The sequence below is a fragment of the Chrysochloris asiatica genome, unplaced genomic scaffold (assembly GCF_000296735.1).
Source record: "Chrysochloris asiatica unplaced genomic scaffold, ChrAsi1.0 scaffold00100, whole genome shotgun sequence".
Classification (NCBI taxonomy): Eukaryota; Metazoa; Chordata; class Mammalia; order Afrosoricida; family Chrysochloridae; genus Chrysochloris; species Chrysochloris asiatica.
Genome location: NW_006408618.1, coordinates 10,953,873 through 10,963,687, shown reverse-complemented (window position 1 = coordinate 10,963,687; position 9,815 = coordinate 10,953,873). Strand labels below are relative to the sequence as shown.

The 9,815-nt window shown below is 39.9% G+C and overlaps 1 protein-coding gene across 1 annotated transcript in view; it reads right to left on the bottom strand.

The window, feature by feature from the left end:
- Positions 1-9,815, bottom strand: part of RALGPS2 (Ral GEF with PH domain and SH3 binding motif 2) — a 134,557-nt gene that overhangs the window by 83,772 nt on the left and 40,970 nt on the right. The gene's annotated exons all lie outside the window — the stretch shown is intronic.

The window sequence follows — 9,815 nt, the reverse complement described above, 5'->3', positions numbered from 1 at the left end:
GGGAGCAGAAAGTCTCATCTTTCTCCTGTGGAACCACTGGTAGTTTCAAACTGCTGATCGTGAGATTAGCAGCCCAATTCATAACCACTACGCTACCAGAGCTCTTTATATGTAAATTAATCTTAAAAATAAAAGTGTATTTGCTGCTAAGTGCCCTCTAGTCAATTCCAACTCATAGTGACCTAAGGACAGGTGAGAACTGTTCTAGTTGCAGTCTTTTTAGGAGTAGACCGCTGCGTCTTTTCTCCCGGAAATGCTGGTGGGCTCAAACTGCCAACCTTTCCATTTGCAGCTGAGTGCTTAACCACGGTGCCACCAGGAGGCTTTAAAGATCATTACACCCTAACAAAATGACTAAACATTTATAGTCTTTTATTTTAATGTCTGTGAAACATAAGAAAATGATTCCACTTTCACTGCCATGGCACTTCTCAAAAAAATAATTTAAAAGGCCACCTAAAAATTAGCCAAGTTTTCAATTTTTAAGTGGGTTAAATACTTATTTAATTGGACTTCTAAAAGAAATCATGGAAGAATGAACTAAAATCTTTAAAATATTGCTGCTGCTGTGTACAGTCAAGTCAGTTCCAACTTGGAGCAACCCTGTATAGGGTTTCTGAGGCTATAAATCTTTACAGGGACAGAAAGCATAATCTTTCTCCCACAGGATGGATGGTGGATTTGAAATGCTCACCTTGCAGATTAGCAGCCCAACGCGTTAACTCACTATGATACAGACTCCCAAAATATTAATGTAATTCACAGTGCTTTCTTTCAACTATACTTATAATGCTTATCTTTATAACATGTAATTTAAATTCCCTGGCCTCAGTTTCTTCACCTATAAAATTCAAATAGTATTATATCTACTTTGTAAAATTGTTGATTATTAATCATTTATGATAGTTTGGACACAAGGTCAAGAGCTGAATTAATATTAATTACCAGTGGTTATGGTGGTTACGTGCCGTGGAGTCAGTTCCGACTCATAGTGACCCTGTACAAGGTTTCCGAGGCTGTAAATATTTACGGGGCCAGAAAGCCTCATCTTTCTCCCGCAGAACTGCTGGTAGTTTCAAACTGCCGACCCTGAAGTTAGCAGCCCGATTCGTAACCACTAGGCTACCAGAGCTCCTTTTAATTACCAGTAACAAGATGGAACTATAATGGCATTTCCCCACAAATTTTGTGAAGCCCCCCTGAATTACTAGTTTCCTGTTATGAGTTTACTGAAAAGAAAACAAAAACAGAGCTATCATTTGGAAGTACTACCTGCAAAGCTCTTAGAACTGGGGAAACTGATTCTGTTTATGATTACAATGCAACTCTACTCCCCAGTCCTTTGAGTCTTTGAGTGTCTAAATTTCAGAAAATACACCATATACCATTAGAGAATTTCAGAGGCATTTTACACATACAATATAAAAAGAGAGAGTAAAACATAATATAAATGAGGTAATGGAAAATGGGATGTAATTTTGGCTAAAGAAAAAGCTAGGGCTAGCTGCCATTTGGTCAGAGCTCATTTCTCAGGCTCCAAAAGAAAATGACTAAACATGTTTTACTGCTGTTTTAGAGCACAATCTATAACACAATCAGCAGCAAATCAAACCAAAGAAAGGAAGCTGGAATAAAACTAGCTCTTCAGACATTAAAAGCCAATGACATCTTTTAAACATTAGGTACTTTTGAGATCAGTGTCAGACACTTAAGTAAAATTCTACCAATGGAGAAGAAACATCTCATAAAGATGCAGGAAGCCTATGGCTTTGCCAAAATTATCTCAATAGGAATATGAATAGGAAGCTATTTTATTTAAAAAAAAAATTTTGTACGAAGATTAGAAGAAATTTCTAAAATTAATGAGACTCTTATTTTTATTCTACAGAGAGATCAGTATTTAACATTTTAATATGGGCCAAAAGCATGGAAAAAAGGCAGGATCAGATAAAACCCTTAAGGTTGCTGTAAGTTTGTTGTTGTTGTTAAGTGTGGTTGAATTGGTTCCAACCCATAGCGACCCTGTATAGTGTTTTCAAAGAGCAGCTGGTGAGCTTGAACCGCCAACCATGTTGTTCAAACCGACTTTGTAATCCAGTGCATTACCCAGCACTGACACACCAGGACAGGGGTGTAAATATAGGTCTTCTTTTAAAATTCCATAGACTGTCATGAGAATACTACTGACAATGCAGAAAAGTACTTGGGCTACATCTCTCCCAAGACAGAAGAAAATTAGGAGCCCTGAGGGCATGCTCAGTGGCTAACCAAAAGGGAGGCAGTTCAAACTCATTAGCAACTCCATGGGAGAAAGGTGTGGTAATCTGCTTCTATGAAGAAGACAGCCTTAGAAACTCTGTCATCTAGGGTTACTATGAATCAGAATCAACTTGAAGACAGGGTGGGGTGTTTGTCTTTTTTGGGGAGTGCGGGAGGAAAGAAGGGCTGTTATTCATGAGGTAATGATATCAACTTGAAGCGTCAAAATTAGAGAAATAAGTTCCATAGAGACAGGGACAAAGTCCATTTCATTCTGTGTTATATATCTAGCACCAAGCCTAGTATCTTGGATCAACTATCAACACCATGGAAGCAGCAGGCAAGAAATCAAACGATGTACTACATTAGGCAAATCTGCTGCACTAGACCTTTTGAAAGTGTCGAAGAGCAAAGAAGTCAGCTTGAGGACTAAGGTACACCTGACCCAAGCCATGGTATTTTCAATAACCTCATATGCATGAGAAAGCTGGAAAGGGAATAAGGAAGACTGTAGAAGAATTGATGCATTTTGAGTTATGGTGTTGGAGGAGAATATTGAAAGTGCCTTGGGCTACCAAAAGAACCAATAGATCTGTGTTAGAAGAAGTGAAGCCATAGTGCTCCTTGGAGGCCAGAATGGCTAAACTTCATCTCTCATACTTCGGACATATTGTCAGGAGGGACCAGTTGCTGGAGAAGGATATCATGTTTGGTAAGGTGGAGGGTCAGAGAAAAAGAGGAAGATCCCCAGCGAGATGTAACGGCAAAGTGGTAGCATCAATGGACTCAAGCATGGCAACAATTGTGAAATTGGTCCAGGACCGGACAGTGTTTCGTTCTATTGTACACAGGGTCGCTATGAGTTGGTACCAACTCGATGGCACCTAACAACAACAACAAGCACAGTATGGAATCCTGGTGTAGTGCTGTAGAATAAGCAATGAACTGCTAATCGAAAGGTCAGTGGTTCAAACCCACCAACTGCTCCTTTAGAAACCCTATACAGTATCACTGAGTCAGAACAACAAGAACAAAAATTATAGTGTTGAGTCCTGTACTGCCGTTAGCTAAGCAATGGACTCCTAACCCTCAAGGTTCCAGCTCAAACCCACCAGCCATTCTTGGAAACCCTATACTATAGAGGGTGGCTATGAGTCAAAACCACCTCAAGAGCACTCAACAACAACAATCATAGTGTGCCTAGCAATTATTGGTTAGCTGAATGGTTGAGACACCAAAAGAAAACTGGCGGGGAGCAGAAAATTGAGACTTCACAAAACTTAATTATATTCATATAAAAATAGAACAGTCACTAGCTGTGTTACCTTGAGAAACATATATATGTTAGTAGAATGATGGAAAGAGCCAGAAAAAGATCATTTAATGAACTAATCAATCAGATCACTTAATTAATTCAACCAACAATTACTCAGGTGTCTAACAGAATTCTAAGGTACTAAGGATAATGCCTTAAACTAAGACAAATTAAGGGTTTAAACTCTCCTGAAGCAGAGACAGATTATTTTAAAAAAAAATCATAGTAAAGGCAGTTTCACTCTTCACGTCTCAAAACAATAAATTAAAAAGTCCTATTATGAAAATCTCTGGTAGCGTAGTGGTTACGAATCGGGCTGTGAACCTTAAGGTCTGTGGTTCGAAACTACCAGGCGCTCCGCGGGAGAAAGATGAGGCTTTCTACTCCCGTAAAGATTTACACCCTCGGAAACCCTGTACAGGGTCGCTATGGGTCGGAACCGACTCGATGGCACTTAACAACAACAACATTATGAAAATCTGAGTTATTAAACTGAAAATTGAATGGGCAGGGGAGAAGAGAGCACTTTCTACAAAAGTGAGAAGGCATTATGCCTAGATTCATCAAAATCATGTAACTACATTTCCCACAGAGGAGTTAGATTTTTTGGCAAAAACTTCTCTGCTGCTACTTAACAGGAAATAATATAGAACTACAACAATTAACTTATTTCCATTGTTTTAAAAATATGCTTTCTCAAAAAACATATTAAGCTAGTTAAGCTACTACTGCTTCTTCCCATCACATGAATAAAGCAGAAATGAAGCTAGAAAATGCACATGAGAATTCAGCATTTTATACAACTATATTACTGTTACACAGTGTTCTATTTCTCCTTTTCTGTAGCAAAGAAAAACTTTCCATGCCAAATTCTTCAATAAACCCCTTAAGATTGTTCTCAAATGATAAGAACAAATGAGAACTGTTAACTATTTTCAGATTTAAAGCAGTAATTCTCATATAAAACAATTTTTTTTCCTTGAGATTTGCCAAACAATTCCTCTCCAGACAAATGTTTTTACCCTTGTTCTAAGAATTTTTCAATGTTTTTTCTAAGCAGACTTTTTTTTTTACCCTGAATGCAAACCAACAGAAGACTTAATTTCTCAAGGAATGATGAGCTGAAAGTCAAGAAAACATTTTCTACACTTCATAAAATTTAATACACACTGAATTACAGATATCTTTGACAGTATCAAAATACGAGTTTGTTAGTATTAAAATCCCCCTACCTTCGTGTTATGAATCGGGCTGTGAACCTTAGGGTCAGCAGTTCGATACTACCAGCTGCTCCATGAGAGAAAGATGAGGATTTCTGCTCCAGTAAAGATTTACAGCCTCGGAAACCCTGTACAGAGTCACTATGAGTCGGAACAGACTCCACAGCACATAACCACCACTACTACCATCTTCACAGAGAATGGTTAGTTTTTATCACTATTTTTATAGAGGAAATATCACTGGTTGGTACCACATATCTCATCAAACAAACAGATGGCCACCCTTTGTCTAGTATCTACATTCAGAGTACTTTGGTTGATACGTTCTTTCTGTAAGAAACTTTGTAGGCACAAGTGAACAAAGGGTAACATTGTGTAAATCCTGTGTACTTAAAAGAAGGATAATTAAATAGAAGCCATCAATTTGCATGGTGAGTATTATTTTTCAAATTTCTTCAGGGCAAACTCTGGTCTTGTAAATGCTAAACTTTTTAAGCATCTGCATTAGGTCTAGTTTCTTATAGATGGGAAAGGAATTCTGAAATCAAGATAAATAAAAAAATACTACAATCGTCATTTTCAATAGGAACAAAATATGAGAAAAGTAAATAGTAATGGGCTATAAGCTACTGTCAAATAATCATTCTTCAAAACACTTTAGTACTAAGGACCAGAGATGAAAAAATGAACTAGCTGCCTATGATGTAAATCCAGCAATCAAAAGGTTATGCAAGAGATCTGCTTTACATTTCCTTAATAAAGGCATGTACGTTTTGATGGATTAAATATATTTGCTCTCAAGTTTTTACAGGAAACAAAATCCCAGGTTTCTAGTTTGGTGCAGTAGTGTAGATAATGCTACACTGATGTGATCTTTGGTAGATTAAACTATGAAATAAAGGCAGGGGATTGGGTTTGAAGGAAAAATGAATTTACTGCTAGACATGTTGCAGAGAACTATTTAATGTTTCTTCTAGCAATAGTCTTTGTAAACTCTCACCAAATGGCTTTTTTCCTGACAGATCTCTTGAGGTAAGAAAAAATGGGAGATGAGGTTGCTGATTATATGATTCAGTTCAGTTGTGATTGATTGTTAACAGGGCTAATTGTGATTAAAGAGCTCTGGCAGCAAACTGGTTAAGAATAGGGCTGCTAATTTCAATGTCAGCAGTTTGAAACCACCAGCGCCAGCGGTACCGCAGGAGAAAGATGAGGCTTTTGGCTCTCTGGAAGACTTACAGCCTCAGAAATCCTACATGGGGTTGTTATGAGTCAGAACCGACTCTAAGGCACATAACCAACCAACCAACCAATTGTGATTGGTCAATTTTGTCTTCTTACTGGGTATAAAACTAGCCATCTCAGAAGCAGAGATGGAGTCCTGGTGTGATGCTGCAGGTTAATGTGCTGAACTGAAGATAGGTTTGAACCACAAGGTCAGCAGTTCAGGCTCACCAGCCACTCCTCGAAAACTCTATACAGGGTCACTATGACTCGGAACTGAGTCGACAACACTTACAACAACATATTAGTACATTGTTGTTTAAGTGCTGTCGAGTCAGTTCCGACCCATAGCGACCCTGAAAAGGGTATCTGAGGCTGTAAATCTTTACGGGAGCAGAAAGCCTCATAGAATATTACTGTTGTTGTTGTTAAGTGCCGTGGAGTCGGTTCCGACTCATAGCAACCCTGCACAGGGTTTCCGAGGCTGTATATCTTTATGGGAGCAGAACGCCTCATCTTTCTCCCACGGAACCGCTGGTAGTTTCGAACTGCTGACCTTGCGGTTCACAGCCTGATTCGTAACCACTACGCTACCAGAGCTCCTAGAATATTTTTGTTAACCTTGTAATTCATGGGGTTTAGTAATATTCTTACTATATTCTTACTAAAAAAAGAAAGAATATTACTAAACCCCATGAATTATAAGGTTAACAAAATTACAGTCCCAGCCCTCATGAAACTTACATCTGAAATGTCCAATACACAGCTAAATATATTCAGGGGCTTCAGAAAGTTCATGGAAAAATGGAATGGAAAGATAATGAAATTTTTTCCATGAACTTTCTGAAGCTCCCTCATAAAGGTCTGGTTTTGGGGTCATCAGTTGATAAATAAAAAAGGTCTGAATGAGACCATCCCAAGTGAATGTGTAGAGTAAGAAAAATCATGAGAGATTGGTTTGTTTAAGGAGAAATAACAACCAACATCAACTCTCACAAAATTAAAACGTGGGTTGAGTAATACCTGCTACACATTCCAAATTGGGGAATCAGGGTGGAAAAGTTAATTCTCAGCAGGGGGTTGAACTGGAATGAACTGGTTTGAAGCCTTGCTTCATTGGAATAATTTCCACAAACTCAAGAGGGAAAGAACAGTGGATCAAACAATTAATGAAAACTGAGCAAGAGAAGACATTAAGATTAGGATCCTTTAAAATTTACTAGCTTCCATATAAAGTAGGGAGCCCTGGTAGCTCTACAAGATAAGCACTGAACTGCTAACCACACAGTTGATCGTTCAAGCCCAACAGTTGCTTTAAGGGAGAAAGACAGGACTTTCTACTCCTGCAAATATTTTCAGTCTCAGAAACCACATACAGGGTCGCTAAGAGTTGGAAATGACTTGATGGCAGTTGGTTTGGTTTACATATAAATTGAACTAGAATTACAGGGTGATGGTGAGGATGATTGTACATCATGAGAGTATATCAAATGGAAGGGAACTAAAAAGAGTAGGAGTCAGTGGAGGATCCAGTGAAGACAAAGGAAAGATAATGGCTTTAATATTTCCTCCAAAAGAACAGCTGCACTTCAATATTTGCCAAATTTGCTATAACACAAAGGAGTAATTACTGCTTGTTTTAGGCACTAAGGCTGGGAGAGAGGTGGTGTATTTTCTAATCTTTCCAGATTCCACTAAACTCCAACTATACTAGTGGTTTCCCCTCCTTTTTCTCTGTGCTGTTGAGAGAACACACCCCACCAAATGAGAGCCTACCCACCCCCCACACAATAAGGATTCAAATTATTCTGTCATTTTCAACAGAATCAAAGAATGAGTATATTTTAGAATGGGAGTTTGACAAGTATAAAAGAAGCATGCTAGATCATGATATCTGATTCCAGATCTGTCAGTAACTAAGTCTCAGGACTGTACATAAGGTCTTCTACCTTTCTGATGTTGTTGTTCGGTGCCATCAAGTCGGCACCGACTCATAGCGACCTTATGCACAGAACGCAACACTGCCTGATCCTGGGCCAACCTCACTACTGTTGCCACACTTGAGTCCATCGATGTTGCCACTTGGCCAATCCATCTCGCTGGGGGTCTTCCTCTTTTTCTCTGACCCTCCACCTTACCAAACATGATGTCCTTCTCCAGGCACTGGTCCCTCCTGACAATATGTCTGAAGTATAAGAGACGAAGTTTGGCCATCTTGGCCTCTACCTTTCTAGACCTTGTTTTTCTCAATTGTAAAATGTGTGAATTAGAAGAAGTCATATCCAGTCTTAAGAACGACATGATTCTGGTTCTTTGCATACACAATTTATAGGTAAAGACAACAAGGCTCAAAGAGGATAGCCATTTTGGAATTGAGGTTCACCAATTCTCAGTCTAATGTTCTTTATGCTATAAAGATACTAAAGAGAAGCAGCTAAAATCCACTATTCTTCCGTCCTCTCCTCCCAATTTATGTTTTATTGTGAATTATGTGATAGTCTACATGGAAGAACATCAGCTTTACATTCATTCCATCATCCATCATTTTGTTGGCATAGTTATCATCCTGTCCATGCATCCTCACCCAACCAAGGGGTGTATCCTGTAAACCTGCACACATCCCCACCACAGTACTCAGCTCCTTTCCATCTCCTGATCCAGAGCCCCCAGCCCCACCATCTCTTGACGTTATCTTCTCTGCCTCCATCCCAGGCCTCACTGCCTCTCTGGGTAGGATTCTTCTCTTCGCTCTTCTCCATTGATGGTCCCAGGGTCCTCTGCTCCTAGACTGCTAAATTAATCACTCCCCTCTTTGTTACAAAATGTCCATCTTTAGATTTCCAACCCTCACAATCAATCCTGGTAACAATTATTCACCACTGCATCACAAGAGACCCATCTATATTTCGTTTCATCAGCCCTTCCTAGACAGGCTGGACACCACTCACTGGAGACTCTACCTTCCTCCAGGCCCTCTGGATCTACGTTCCCTCTTGAAAGCTTGTAAGCCAGTCACTTCTTGCCTTTGTATCTCTCCCCCCATTTTGGGTAGCCAATGTCCAAGTTGCCCATCCCTGTCTACACTTTGTGTGGAGGGGATGGGTATAGTTCTTGCAGCAGGGACTTGTTTCCTCTTTTGAGCTACTGCATTTATAGGTGTAGGTCATGTTTATTGAATTGTATCAGATGACGCTTTTTTCCCTCTTCTTTCTTCTTAGGGTTGAGCTCTGTTTATCCAGTCATTGAATTCCAGTCATATGGGCATCATCTGCAAGTGTGGGTATTCTTACGTCTGTTCGGCCTCTTTTTATCGGCTGGCTGCCCCGCTCTCCACTCTAGACATCTGTGGCTGTGTCACTGACCCTGAGCCCATGAATCCCCAGATGTTGCCTCGCTACTGGCCGACCAGGTCTTCATCCGGGTTCACAGTAGTTTGCTGAACGACGTAGGGATTAGCTTGCCCCTTCATTGATGTTCTTTGGCCACTTCCCCTTCTGGGTGACGTGCGTGGTTGCCAGTCAAAGTGTATATTTCCCTTGCGTCTTAGTTTTGGAAGAGGATTTGCACTGAGAGGTCTTTCTTTCAAGAGGCATCTTCTGGTTTTCTAGCTGCTCCCGGCTGGTCTGCTTGTCCTTTCAAATGGAGTAATTTCCCGTCTCTGAAGGTCTGGTTGTGGTTCAGGCTTCCACCTATACTCCCATGTAATTCAGAGGATCCTCAGTAAACCTCCTTCACTGGACACATTGTAGGCCCATTTTAGGTATTCTAAAGGAGCTCTGGTAGCGTAGTGGTTACGA